We start from the raw sequence: 15,466 nt of genomic DNA on the forward strand, positions 1-15,466 counted from the left end.
TTTCTTTTTCATTAAAGAAAGTAAAAATGGGATTTTATGTTTTTGCCTTTACATGCAATTTAACTAAGTGAAACAAGTGCATTCTCTTTGGGGGAGAATGAGCAACCTGCTTATTTTTTCATTCCACCTTCTTATTTGCTAAGAAAAACTGTTTTTTGTTTCCTACACCTGCAACAGGGCGACCATTAGTAATAACAGCACCCCAGACTACTACATTAGCTAGCCCCCCTCCCCCCTCATGGCACACTTATACTAGTCAATTGGTCACCTGGGCTTCTATTGTGTACTTCTATTTCATGCATTGCATAGCAAAACACAAGTGACAATAAATATACATATAACAATCCCTCTACATAACTAATATAATATACTGTAGATACTGCAATGTTGGATAGAGATTTCAGGGGCCAACCACAAAATTTTAGACCATAAACTGCTCTTCAAACTATTCTTCCTCCTCTTCACAGTCAATCCCTTTATTCTCATATGGGGGAATGTAATATTGGTCGCTAACATAAAAATCGTTCACAATTTGTTCACAATGCAAATAAATGTTCTCAAAGTGAACAATTTTGCCTTTGCTCCTCACATGACAGTAGGATAGTGACTGAAAATGTTATAGTTTGTTCCAGTGCGTAGTGTATGTAATAAAACTCAATGAAAAGTTGTTACATTTGCTCCAAAACTTGATGCCACTTTCAAGCAGGTGTTAAAGGTTCACATTGTGCAATTGAGATTCGCAATGCAATTAAAGCCTAATGAAGAATATTACATTGTGACAAATGTTTATTCGCAAATTTGTTCTCTTTGTGAATTGTATTGTATTACCCCCTTAGTCTCTTTTCTTTCCATACTATTATCTATTCTTCCATCTTTGTTACCATAAAGAAGTATGGACTGACCATGAAATAGACCAGATGGTTAGGAATAGGAGAATCCACTAATACTTGGGCCCACCAGGAGTTTTTCTGAGCACTGATATTGCATATACTATAGCATATTTGTCCTAATACATTTTATACATGCAGTTTAATGGGAATTGCAAAGGGTCTTGTTTTTCTAGGAACATGAGCTTCTGCATTTTTTAGATAACTTAGGCAATACAGTTTCAATTAGCAAAATGAATGCAAAATCAGAATGCTATACATATTATACTTTACTAAACAGAAAAGTGTGCATTATAATGAACAAAGTACCAGTCTAGTAACTTATAAAGATAGGTAGAACAGGACCAAAGTTGAAATAACAGACCAAGTTCAGTAATAGTGATGGGCGCTGAATTCCCGCAATTCGCCACCCGCGAATAAATTGCGAAACACGCCACGAAAATTCGCCTGCATCAAAAAAAAATTGACGCTGGCATCCTTTTTTTGGAAGCTGGCGCATTTTCAGACCAAGGTCAGTAGTAGTGATGGGCGAATTTATTCACCAGGTACGAATTCAATGTAAATTCCCGTGATTCGCTGCCGGAAAAATAAATTTGCAAAACCGTCAAAAACAAATTGACGCCGGCGTCCGTCAAAAAAAAAAACGGACGCCGGTGTCACAAAAGAAGGACGCCGGCGTCAAAAACGAGATGCCAGTGCCATTTTGCGAATTTTTCGCCAAATCAAAACACCCCAAATTCGCCCATCACTAGTCAGTAGAAGTCATGACTAACAGCAACGGGACCAGGACTTCTGCAAGGACTGGAATCAGAGTCAGGGGCCTCATCAGCAAGCTCACGGCTGCCTTCCTAGTGCACTGGTAATGGAAAGTACCCTAAAAGGTATGGGGCATGGATCACTGTATGTACGTCAAATACCTATGTTCTGACAAAAAGTGAAATGCAGTAATCGGCACTAAATAACTTTATTAACCAAAGCAACATGTGTAATCTGATTTATTAATTATTATGATCGATTCACAGTCATATTTATGTTGTTAATTATGTTTTTAGAATTAAATTGTAAAAAAAAAAAAAAACATCAACAAAAAGCTAATTGCAGCAATATACCATCAGGACAATTAATAAACTAGCCACAGTGTACTAGCTTGCTAAATTAAAGGAAGAATGTGGGGGATTTTATGTCCTAATGCTAAAATACACCATTTTTAGTTAGTCCTTCCCTGATTTATTAAAGAAAAAAGTTTAAATAAAATTTGGAGCCATAAAGAAATTTTTTGAAAAAAGTTTAAGTTCTAAAACAAATCACCCTAACTTCATCTGTGTAAAGGAAGATTATTCTAAACAAATCTTTCTATAGTCATACATTACTTTCACTTTTTATTTTCTTTGTATTTTAAAACAGGTATGGGATTTATTACCTGGAAATCCATTATCTAGAAAGCTCTTAATTACAGGACGGCCATTTCCCATACACTCAATTTTAATCATATAATTCAAAATTATTAAAATTAATTATATAATTAATCCTTATTGGAGACAAAGGAAGCCTTTTGGGTTTATTTAGGGGCCGATTCACTAACTTCCAATGAAGGATTCGAAGTAAAAAAACGTTCGACCATTCGATAGTCGAAGTACTGTCTCTTTAAGAAAAAACTTATACCCCCTATTTCGCCATCTAAAAGCTACTGAAATCAATGTTAGCCTATGGGGAAGGTCCCCATAGGCTTGGCTAACTTTTTTTGATCAAAGGATATTCCTTCGATCGTTGGATTAAAATCCTTCGAATCGTTCGATTCAAAGGATTTTATCATTCGATCGCACTATTTGCGCTAAAATCCTTCGACTTCGATATTCAAAGTCGAAGGATTTTAATTCCCAGTCGAATATCGAGGGTTAATTAACCCTCGATATTCGACCCTTTGTGAATCGGCCCCTTAATGTTTACATGATTTTCTAGTATACTTAAGGTATAAAGATCCAAAATATGAAAAGATCCATTATCTGGATATCCCCAGGTCCATAAAAAATTTTTTTTTTTTAAAAAAAAAGTTCAAGTTCTAAAACAAATCACCCTAACTTCATCTGTGTAAAGGAAGATTATTCTAAACAAATCTTTCTTTAGTCAGACATTATTTTAACGTTTTATTTTCTTTGTATTTTAAAACAGGTATGGGATTTATTACCTGGAAACCCGTTATCCAGAAAGCTCTGAATTACGGAAAGGCTGTCTCCCATAGACTCCATTTTATCCAAATAATCCAAATTTTAAAAAATTGATTTCCTTTTTCTCTGTAATAATAACACAGTACCTTGTACTTGATCCAAACTAAGATATAATTAATCCTTATTGGAAACAAAAACACCCTATTGGGTTTAATTAGGGGCCGATTCACTAACTTCGAGTGAAGGATTCGAAGTAAAAAAACTTTGAATTTCGAAGTGTTTTTTGGCCTACTTCGACCATCGAATGCGCTACTACGACCTTCGACTACGACTTCGAAGTGAACTATTCAAACTAAAAATCGTTCGACCATTCGACCATTCGATAGTCGAAGTACTGTCTCTTTAAGAAAAAACTTCGACCCCCTAGTTCGCCATCTATAAGCTACCGAACTCAATGTTAGCCTATGGGGAAGGTCCCCATAGGCTTTCCTAAGTTTCTTTGATTGAAGGATATTCCTTCGATCATTGGATTAAAATCCTTCGAATCATTCGATTCGAAGGATTTTATCGTTCGATCTAAGGAATAATCATTCGATCGTTCGATCGCACTATTTGCACTAAAATCCTTCGACTTCGATATTCGAAGTCGAAGGATTTTAATTCCCAGTCGAATATCGAGGGTTAATTAACCCTCGATATTCAACCCTTTGTTAATCGGCCACCCAATGTTTACATGATTTTTTAGTAGACTTAAGGTATGAAGATCCAAAATATGGAAAGACCCATTATCTGGATATCCCCAGGTCCCGATAATACTGGATAACAGGTCCCATAACCTTAATAATACAACAGTGCCTTGTACTTGAATCCGACTAATATATAATTAAAGGAATTGTTCAGTATAAAAATAAAAACTTGCTAAGTATATAGCTTATGCAAAATAGAAAATGTTTTCAATATAGTTAGTTATCCAAAAATGTTATGTTTAAAGGCTGGAGTGACTAGATGTCTAACATAATAGCCAGAACATTACTTCCTGCTTTGCAGCTCTCTTATTAGTTACCAGTCAGTAACCAATCATAACTGTTTGTTTTTTGGCTAAGTAACTATATTAGAAACATGTTTTATTTAGCACAGCCTATCTATTTATCCAGTTTTTATTTTTACACTGAATAGTTCCATTAATCCTTTTTTTTAATCCTTTTTTTTTGAAGAAGAAGAAGAAGAAAAATCAAGCAGAAAATAATTCTGGGGACTGCTAAGCTTATTGCAGCGTTGGCTTCGTCTGTCATTGAATCTCAGATGGTAGAGCATGTAGAGTGGTTTCATAGTGGTTTCATAGAGGTTTCATAGTGGTTTCATAATGGTTTCATAGTGTAACGCAAAGAACTAGACTCATCACAGACAGTTCCTTTAATCCTTATTAAAGGCCAAACAATCCTGTTGGGTTTATTTATTGTTTAAATGATTTTTTAAAATGATATTTTATGGAGGTACAAATTACAGAAATACCCTTATCCAGAAAACCCCATATCCTGAGCAATCTGGATAGCAGGTTCCATATCTATATATGTATCTATATATATATATATATATATCCCTTTTTATTTAATGCCTAACTTAATGCAAGGGTTCTGTGCATTCCCATTCCAGTGTAGATTTTTGAAGTATGAGCGTGAATGAAAATCTTTAATTAAACAGGCACAAAGAAGAGAAAAAAAGCCTGGTTCCTTTCTCAGGTACCTCTGATTATATTAGAGCCGTGTTCCAGTCGAGGACAGATGTACAGTAAGTTTAAGCAGCTTCTCCAAGTAATTGCACAAGGCTCTCACTTTATCCGCCTAATTGCACATTATTAGTCAGAACAGCCAAATAAAAAGCTGTTGCGGCTCCAGAAAATACTTCTATAACCATACGCTGTGCCTCCCACTAAGTTCCTACACTAACATTTTTAGCACAAATGGATGTCATAAAAGCACATAAATTAGCCATAATGTACCCAAAGGCCAATTTACTTATAAACAGTTATATATATGCCAAAATGTTGTACAAAATCATTCCTGCAGGGTCAAAGCAGGCAAAGCATATATAATGCATGAGCGTTTCACATAAACATTTTAGAAGTCAACGTAGTCTGCAATTTTAATTGCTTCTCAATGATTATATATACACAATAGCTATAGTCATTTCAGTCCAACCCATTTAGTGATAGGCTGCAGACCATGAATGGCATTTCCAATACAGCCCAGGTGTTAGAAAACCTGTTACAGGTACATATAAAACATCTCCATTTAAAAAGCAAAAGGGAAAAATACTTTTACCTCCATTTTTTGAATTTTATTTTATTTTTTTCAATTAATTGCACTGTAGCACAAAGGCGAAATCCCGAGCACAAGAGCAAAGCAGATTTCTGTTCTTATTTCATAAAGCTCTCAGTGAAGCAAGCTTTCTCTCTTCACTGGACCATATGATTCCTTTTTAACGTCTTGCTTCAGTATTAGAGGTGATCAAAGGCGGCTCTGTCAAGCAGGCACTAAGGAAAATCTCTTGGCAAATGTTATGAAAACCCAGCTGCATAGAACATTTGTGTTTGCCAGAAATATTCATAGGTCATCAATATTCATTCCCCCGATGAAGCAAATGATATGCAACAAAACAGGAGAAAGCCGTGTGTTCTTCATAAAGAGATCTCTGTACAATCCCATTTATCCATTCATTATACATCTAATGTATTTTAAATGCTGTGCCTTGAGCTTAATGTAATACATTTTAGAGAGGGATGGTGTCAGTGAAACAACCAATGTATGTAACCAATGCAATGCATTTCTCATGATTAGTGAATTTGTTTGGAGAAATACTTTAGAAATACAATAGATGTTAATAGTCTGTCTGCATTTGACCAGTAAAAGATTTTCTGTGGCAAAATTGACCAAGAGAATATGCAGAACCTCATAATATTTTAGATTCTGGCCATGGGCAGATAAGATTCTAAAAGCAAACGTCTGATTGGTTGCTATGGCTCACTAAGCACAAAGAGTGAAGTTAAAGATCACCAGAGTCCACTAGAGTGAAATATCACCTCTCTCCATTCATTTCTAGGCGTTTTTTAAAGGCATATTTATCGAATGGTGAATGTTCACTTTTACCCTTTGATAAATACGCCTTTAAAAATCCATTAGAAATAAATGGGGAGATGCAGGGGCCGATTCACTAATGGTCGAATATCGAGTGTTAATTAACCCTCGATATTCGACTAGGAATTAAAATCCTTCGACTTCGAATATCGAAGTCGAAGGATTTAGCGCAGATAGTTCGATCGACCAAACTATTGATAATTCCTTCAATCGAACGATTAAATCCTTCGAATCGAACGATTCGAAGGATTTAAATCCAACGATCGAAGGAATATCCTTCGATCAAAAAAAGTTGGCCAAGCCTATAGGGATCTTCCCCATAGGCTAACATTGACTTCGGTAGCTTTTAGATGGCGAACTAGGGGGTCGAAGTTTTTTTTAAAGAGACAGTACTTCGACTATCGAATGGTCGAATAGTCGTACGATTTTTACTTCGAATCCTTCAATTCGAAGTTGTAGTCGAAGGTCGAAGTAGCCCGTTCGATGGTCGAAGTAGCCCAAAAAAACCTTTGAAATTCGAAGTTTTTTAACTTCGAATCCTTCACTCGAAGTTAGTGAATCGGCCCGCAGTATTTTTTCTAACGGATTGTGGTGATCTCTAACTTCACTTTTTGATAAATGTACCCCAAAATCTTTCACCTTGTTATTGCTTAATAGTGATGAGCGAATTTATTCGCCAGGCGCAAATTCGAATTTGCACGATTTGCCGCCAGCGAATAAATTTGTGAAACGCCCGCAAAAATTCGCCTGGAAAAAAATCGAAAATGGGCGCTGGCGTCAAAAACAAGACGCCGGTGCCGTTTCTGGAATTTTTCGCTGTTTCACGTATTTTGCGGGAAATTTGCGAATTCACCCATCACTATTGCTTAACCCTTTTGTCCTGGTTTGAGGACAAGGTGTCAATTAGAAAGTATTATCACTGAAACTTAGTATCTTTTTATACACATACATATGTACAGTTGAAAAGGGCAGAGCTTAAAGATCCAAAAAAGGGAAACATCCTTACAGGGCAACTGTCACTTTCAGAAATAATGCCAAATCTTATTTGATGATGATAGTCAAGCAAAATAAACTTCACTTACACTAGAAATAGTGATGGGCGCCAGGTGCGAACTTGCAATTTGTGAAACCGGCCCAAAAATTGTTGTTTCACAAATTTTTTGCCATTGTGCAGGAAATTCGGGAATTGTTCGGTGAAACGCCACAGATTCGCCCATCACTAACTATAAAACTTGTGTAAATTGTTTTTCTTAGTCTTGGCATTCACAGCAAGCAGACAGGTGTCATTTGTAGATACCTGAAGGCATAGAGGAGGGGCAGGCAATAAATGATTGACAGCTGAGACTTTTAAACGAGTTTATAACAGAGATGAATGTTTTAATAACAAAAAGAATTTGGGTTTAATATTTAATTTGAAAATCACATTTTTTATGCCTGGGTGACAGCTCACCTTTAAATAAAATTACATCAAATGTAACTGTCTGTATATTAATAATATTAAGCGTAACTGCCTGTTATCTGCAAAAAAAAGTGAAACCGGGAATCAATTAGCAGAACGGCAACAGTTTTCATTAGAATTAATGGGCACTTTTTCTCATGCCAAATGCATGTCAATGGGTGTTTTCGTCTTGCCCCAAATGCAACGGGGTCATTAGGTGTTTATTTTCTTGCCCCAAATGCATTGAATCACTGGGCATTATTTCATGACAATTTTATTGGATTCACTGGGTGTACCTTCTCGTGTTTTTTCTCATGCCAGATGCATTGGAGTGTTTTTTTGAGCAAAACAAAACACATGTTGAGAATTTGTGCTACTTTAGAAAACGTGAATTTCGCAATGAATCTATGTCATGCAAAATAATTCTCTTATCCACATATATTAAACCTATCTGTCTTTTTGTCTATAGGATTATAAACAGTATTTTCTTAAATGTTGAGTCCGCTAGCAACAAGAAAGTTATGTCCATAGATTTAGGGGCACATTTACTTAGGGTCAAAAATAGAGGGTTCATTAACCCTCGATATTCGACCGCCAAAGTAAAATCCTTCGACTTCTAATATCGAAGTCAAAGGATTTACCGCATTTCCTTCCTTCGTACGATCGAAGTAAAAATCATTTGATCGAACGTTTCGAAGGATTTTAATCCATCAACCAAACAATTTTCCTTCGATCCCTTCCCCATAGGCTAACATTGATGCTTGGTAGGTTTTTGGGGGCGAATTAGGTGGTCGAAGTTTTTTTTAAAGAGACAGTACTTCGACTATCGAATGGTCGAATAGTCGAATGATTTTTAGTTCGAATCGTTCGATTCGAAGTCGTAGTCGAAGGTTGAAGTAGCCAATTCGATGGTCGAAGTAGCCAAAAAAATACTTCGCAATTCGAAGTATTTTTTATTCTATTCCTTTACTCGAGCTAAGTAAATGTGCCCCTAGGATATAAATAAATTTTACTTACTGCCAAAGTCTTCCAGCGCTTGATGAATCCTGATCCTTTGTTCTCTACCAGGGACAAAATCTCTCAAGAATCTCTTGTGCTAAAAATATGACTTTATACTTTGTAGTGTCATTCTGACCACTACAATATCAATCGCTGAGCATCAACAGTGTAGCCAGGAAACAATGACAGATCCCACCTGTGTCCTGCACTATCACAATGATCTAGCAGCTTTCCTCTCCTTTTAATTCATTAAAATTATTCTTCCAATTTGCCATTTTCTTTGCATTGCTCCAGTAAAGCAGCACAACAATTCCACCTAATGAGGTTTGACGGGTAGCAGTAGTCTGATTTACTATCTGTAATTTGCCATTCAAGTGGTTCCTTTTTAAGCCTCTAAAAGGTCTGCCTAATGAAATACACAGCAGGCTGAATTTTCCTTTTAAAGTAGACAGAGCTATACAAGGCAGGTGACAGGTCTATAACAGGGAGAAATGCAACATGTTGATGTAAAACAAATAAACAGCAAGCCCAACGCATGCGGGAGGACCAAATTTAGCACTTGCCAAGTGGGCTGACAAATTTCACATTCAGATACCTGCAGGAAGGAGCTTTGGATATTACTGACATCAACTGCATACTACTTTTAGACATTGAGTGTCAGAATATATGCACCCTAATGAGACCCTGAAACACTGACTTTGCTACCTGTGAAAAACTCTCTATGGAAACACAAAAGCATCTTATGAAATAGATTTAGGTTAGAGGTTCAGAAATATTTTGGAACCCATACACTAATAAGTATGTATTTCCTAAAAATTCCTCTGCAGAATTTTATAGGAAACCCATAGGTTAAACCATTCCAAAAACATTCTTGCATAGATTTTCTCTGTTAAAAGCATTTAATAGTTAATAGTGTATTTATAAAGCTCTGCTGTTATCCTTTCATGTAAATTAAGTTCATGAAAAGGGGTAGCTCGCTAACTTTTAGGGGGTTATTTACTATACTCAGAATGCAAAAATCACGAAAAATATGTGATTTTTTTAATATAAAATCAGACTTTTAAAAAATTACAAATTTTTAGAAATATATTTAACCCTGAGGATGGAAGTCTGAATCTGAAAATCCGGCATCTCAGACCTGTTGAGGTTGCATATAAGTCAATGGGGCAAATTAACTAAAGGGCAAAGTGACTAACGCTGGGAAAAATTTGACATCATTTTGATACTTTGTCGATTTACTAAATGGCGCAGGGGTAACTTCGCTAGTGAAAAAGACTGACGCTGGCGCTCATTTGCACTCAATCGGCAGGCGAAGTTGTGCTCTGGCGAAAGGGACGTAAATACGCAAATTCACTAAGATACAGATTTTACTGAACGTTACCTCTTGCGCCAGACTTGCCTTCGCAACCTCAGACCAGGTGAAGTGCAATAGAGTAGATAGGACTTCCTCAAAATTTAGTTGACAATTTTTCTAAGTCCCAAAAAACGCTGGCGTCTTTTCCTTTTTTCAGGGTGAAACGCTAGCGCAACTTCGCTCTGCTTGCCGAATTAATGCTAGAGTAACTTCGCCAGCGTTCGGCACCCTGGACGCATCTTTGCATGTTAGTGAATTAGCGTTCTGAGCAAATTTTTGCCTGGCAAAGTGTTGCGCTGCCGGCGCAGCTGACGCTGGCAAATTTTTGCCGCTTAGTAAATTTGCCCCAATGGGAGAAGTCCCAATGATTTTTTGATGTGCATTGGGTTTCGTGCAATACCCGAAGTTTTAGGAGGTTTCGAGTGAAAATTCGGGAAAAAAATTGAAATTCGTGAAAATCGGATGAAAAAATTGTGAATATCTGATTGTTTACCTCAAAGCAAATTTTCGGGAAAATGTATTAATAAATAAGCGTAAAAACCCAGAGAGGATTTGATCGGAGTTTGTAGCCGAAGATATTGAGCTAAATTCGGACTTTCATAAATAAACCCCTTAGTATAAATAAGTGTGTTTTAAGAGATCATTTGAAGACTGAAAGGTTTGGTAAAAGTCTGATGAGACGTGGAAGCGAATTTCAGACAAGCGGTGCAACTGTACTGAAGTCCTTAATATGTATATATGACAAAATAATAAATGCTGCAAAAAGTCTGAATCCATCTCAGACCTGCTGAGGTTGTGTATAAATCAATGGCAGAGGTCCCTAACCTATTTTGAAGTTTCCGTGGTCTGTGCTGGAATTGGCCCAAAAATCCGACATTTCAGGCAAAAATATGAAAAATTCTGGCTTATCTAAAAAAAGCATGAACAAATCGAGTAATTCAGGAAAAAACCCAGAAATACAATTCGGTTTTTTGTTCAATTTTATTGAGTTTTTACTTGAACCAAGTATATTAAGCTTTTTTTTTTAATAATAAATAAGTTAAAATCAGTTATGGGAGTTTGGTCATGTTTTTTTTATATAAAAAATGAGATACATTTCGAATCAGTAGTTTGGCTAGGATGGATTGACCTTTCCTTTCATGTGACAGCTTTTTCATTGAAATACTGTAAATGCCTTGGTATATTGCATATGGCACCAGGGTGTGTTGTCAGTGCTGTGTGATGCCAAATCAGAATTAGCTTTATCTGTTAGACAGAGTTTTGCCAAAATATCCATTTTGCTTTTGTTTGGCATAGGAAGGAAATTCATATTGACCTCAAAGTAGAGTCTCTTCAGTTTGCATTAAACTTCTGAATGGCAAAATTTCCCAAAAATGTTTTATAGAAACAAGCAGCAAAAAGGCAGAGTTACTATTAAAATCACCAACCCCTAAATGTACTAGGAAAACAAATTCAATGGGAAGGGGAAGCAGCAAGTGCTGGAGAAAGTTACCTTTTGAATAGTTTTTGTGCCACAAAACTGATAACAAAAATGGTCTAATCTGCAGATTTCTGCATAAGTGAACTTGGCTATGATTTTGAACATGGAGGTTAGCATTTGCGATCACATGTCTGCTTTGTTCAGCTATTTGTTCAGCTATACAGTATATCGCTTTTAGGTCATGTTGCTGTCGCATTCTTGCATACTGTACACTGAAAAACTGTCTATTCCTTTTACATGGACACAATAGCCCATAATGCAGTTTTATTTAAAACCAAGAAGCAAGAGATTAGCAAGGTTTTTTTTTTTAACATTAGCTAATTAACTATAAGACCCCATCTAAATGAATTTAGACCAATCATAATGGAATGGTGGTTCTCAAACAATGAGGTAACTTAACCTATAATGTCATTATATCTTATGGAAATTACAACATTTTTCATGTGGAGCAGATCCATTTTAGCAGCTATTTCCATGCGTTTATGCACAGTGCTGCAGTTGTCTGCATATTGCTGTTAGAATTGTCATTCAAAGATAATTTCGGGATGGACTTGAAGAACGTGATCATCCGCTGTCTGGTCTGCCAGAGATTTCTGACAGCTACTATGCAACTGTCAGACAAAAGTGATAACTCAGAATAAAATGGGAAAAATCGAACCCAAGAATTTGAATAGCAAAACATAAATGATTCATATTTTATCTCAGCCTCCAACCAGCACGATGTGGAAAGTCATAAAAATGTTTCAGAAACTTTCATTTCATGTTGCTTTTGATTGACATTATACTACTACCACGTCTACTTCCAATAATAATAATATTTTTATAAAGATACAGAGAGAAACTTCATACTGGTCTTAACACAGGACCAAAACAACTACTCTATCTTTAGACTATTTTGTTTTTTTCTATTCTATATACTTTATAATTTATAAATAAGTAATGAGAAATTCCCAGTATCCTGGTGTTATACAAGTAAATCAGTGGAGGCAGACAAGGGAATACAAATCTAATATCTGTCCCATGAACCCAAGTTGGACAGCAGGGAGTAAAGCCGATGGAATTATGATGTGATCATTCTGTTTGGTTAGAAACTGCAAAATTGGATAAAACAGTAGCCCATTTGCCATTCAGCCACTACACTGCTTTCTTTCCAATGTTGTTTCTCTTTTGTTTTATATTGTTTCAAGAAGATACACAAAGATTCCTGCCACCATTAATTTTAAGGGCTGTTCTGTATCATTACACAAGGACAGTGTTCAACAAAAAATATTGGATGTAAACTTGGTATCTATTGAACAGTTGTATGAGATTTGATTTCTCTATCATGGTGCTGCATTATATACTTTTTTATTTTATTTTTTTATAACATGGCTTGTCTCATAAAGCATACACTGTACAGTATTGTAGAGACTCAAGCACAGGATCATTAAACACTAAAATATTTAGTGTTACATACAGGTTCCATTTTTAATCTCTCAGAAATGCTAAAGAATATGGTTAAATGTTACAAAGTAACTAATTTTAGCCTCTGCTATAGTTTATTAATATGGTTTGCAGATGTGAGCAATAGACTTTCCTAATACAATAGGTATTGGAAATTTTTTATTAATAAGTTACGTTTCATTTGTGCATTATGCTTGCTACATGGAACCACTTTACTGCAAAAGGAAAATGAAAATGTTGATTAGATTCTTAAATGTATTTATCTGCCTCAGAATTGCAATCATTTCTTTATCTTAGTAAGGCCACCCTAAGGTTGTACTGTAGGTGTTAATGTAGTCTAATGTACTATAAGTATGTCTTGGGATCATATGAAATATAAAAGATCTAAGGGCTCTAAAGGTGGCCATACAGGGGCCAATATAAGCTGTCAACAGGCTAAATTGTCAGCTTATTGGGAAGTGTATGGGACTCTCTGATGGGCTTCCCTCGATCAGTATTGGACCAAAAATTGTCCAGATGTCTATTGGCCAGTTTTAAAAATCCCGTTGGATCAAGGACCAAATTGGTTTGTTGATGTATGTATTCTTAGTGTTGTAATTTGATAGTTGGGCCCTAGGATCAGCCGGACATTGCCTACCTCAGGGTGGGCATATCAGGGAGAGATAGTTTGGCGACCTCACAGGACGAGTGTATCTCTGCATGTATGGTCACCTTAAGAGTATGTCCACAAGTGCAATTTCCGCACAGTTAGTCACTTGTAAAACCACTTTCATTAAATGTACTGTACTTGCATCAAAATGCCTTCCTTTGACTTCCATATAGTTGCACCACTGAGCGCCACTCATCCTTCCTGCCTTCCTCTCTAAATTGAGTGCTGCCACACCTATTTACACAGGGCAACCCTGGAGCCACTGCCACCTCTTGACCAGACAGTAGCTCCAGGGTTTCTTTCACTGGGTTTGACTTTTCGAAGTCTGTCTGGCATAATTTTTGGTGTTCAGTGCGCAAGTGACATGTGCGCAACTGAACAGTATCTGTTGACACAGGGTGCTGAAGGAATCCTGGAGCTACCGACTGGAGGAGGCAGTAGCTCCAGGGTTACCATGTGTCAAAAGTTTTTGCATCACCCTATTCAGAACAGAAGATAGGAAGGACTGAATGGTGCCAAATGCAACCATACAGAAGTGCAAGGACAGCATTTAAAATAGGTTTTACTTGCAAGTGACTGCTGGCATATGAGCCTTTTAGTGTTTAAAATCACTCAAAACTCAATTATATACATGGAGGCCTATTTATCAAAGGTCGAATTTTTGTGGTTTTAGTGGTTTTTGAAACCACGACTAAACTCACTTTCTCTAAAACCACGAATGACATGACATTTATTAAAAGATCCACACAAAGTACAAATGGAAAATGATGCTGAACAAGGCAGTAAAAAATCTGAATACCTCTAAAATTTGAGTTTTTTTGACAATTCCTAGCAGGAAAAAAATCCAAAAACATCTAAAAGTTCAAATTGATTTCAAATGGTCCAAAATGATCAGTGTAGCTCCCACAGACTTCTATAGGACCTTTTCAACTTCTACCTGGCAAAGTTTTGTTTTAGTCGTTTTTGTGGTTTTTACACTTAATAAATCTCATTTTTTAAAAGTTTTAAAACAAAAATAAGAAAAACATGAATTCTTAGAGATACGTGGAAAAAAACAAATTGTTCGTAAAAGGGCCCCTAAGTTGATTTATAGGGATATGTATGGTACAACATACCATATTTATTATTTTAAAATGTGCTTTTTTCGTTATCCTGGATAATTCAGGGGTTTGATTAAATGTGTGAAGTACATGCTAATAAGGAAGGGAAAAGGGGCTTGCTCACAAACATGACATCAACCAGGACTGTATGTGATCATTGGAAGAAGCTTAGGACATAGCATATCGGTAGACCAGCAAACATTTTAGTGTTTAAACAACATCATTTTTAAAATATGAATAAGTAATTTCTTCCATATTTTACCCTGCTTCTTCTTGGACTTATATGTGCGTAGACACTCCATGGGAACCACGGCACCAGTTATGTAACCATCAGTCCTCTCAGAAAGGAAATATATTTGGAAACAATATGGATGTAGGGACCCATAGGGCTAATGTGCCCCTATGGCTTTAAATCCCTACAATTCCTGATCTCCCTAGTTGCTGGGCAGATGCCCATTAAGCTGGTTATTGGCCAAGAGGTGTTGTGACCACTTCCTGTCACACTTTGGTATAGTGAGTGAGAAGGGGTGGAACTTCCTCTTTGGCTCCTGGTGTCTGACCCATCTGGATGCCTCCATTAAGCCTGAGTACACCAAGGCCCAGTAAAGCCAGTTTGCCCTAGAGGGACCTGAACCTCTAGTGTGTAAGTTGGGGAGCAGGAACCCCGTGAATGAGGCTAGTGATTGACAAAAATATAAATGTTATAGACTCTCTAGGAGAGTAAAATATTGAGGGAAGATAGAAAAAGCAGCTTTGTAAGTAAAGCTTCTCAGACTGTAAGATTGCCTACACTGAAGGGACACAGTGAAGAGGATGT

The 15,466-nt window shown here is 36.5% G+C and overlaps 1 protein-coding gene across 4 annotated transcripts in view; it reads left to right on the plus strand.

Annotated features, from left to right (window-relative positions):
• Window positions 1-15,466, plus strand: part of LOC108711464 (NT-3 growth factor receptor) — a 364,980-nt gene that overhangs the window by 299,017 nt on the left and 50,497 nt on the right. The gene's annotated exons all lie outside the window — the stretch shown is intronic.

This window comes from Xenopus laevis, chromosome 3L (assembly GCF_017654675.1).
Source record: "Xenopus laevis strain J_2021 chromosome 3L, Xenopus_laevis_v10.1, whole genome shotgun sequence".
Taxonomy (NCBI): Eukaryota; Metazoa; Chordata; class Amphibia; order Anura; family Pipidae; genus Xenopus; species Xenopus laevis.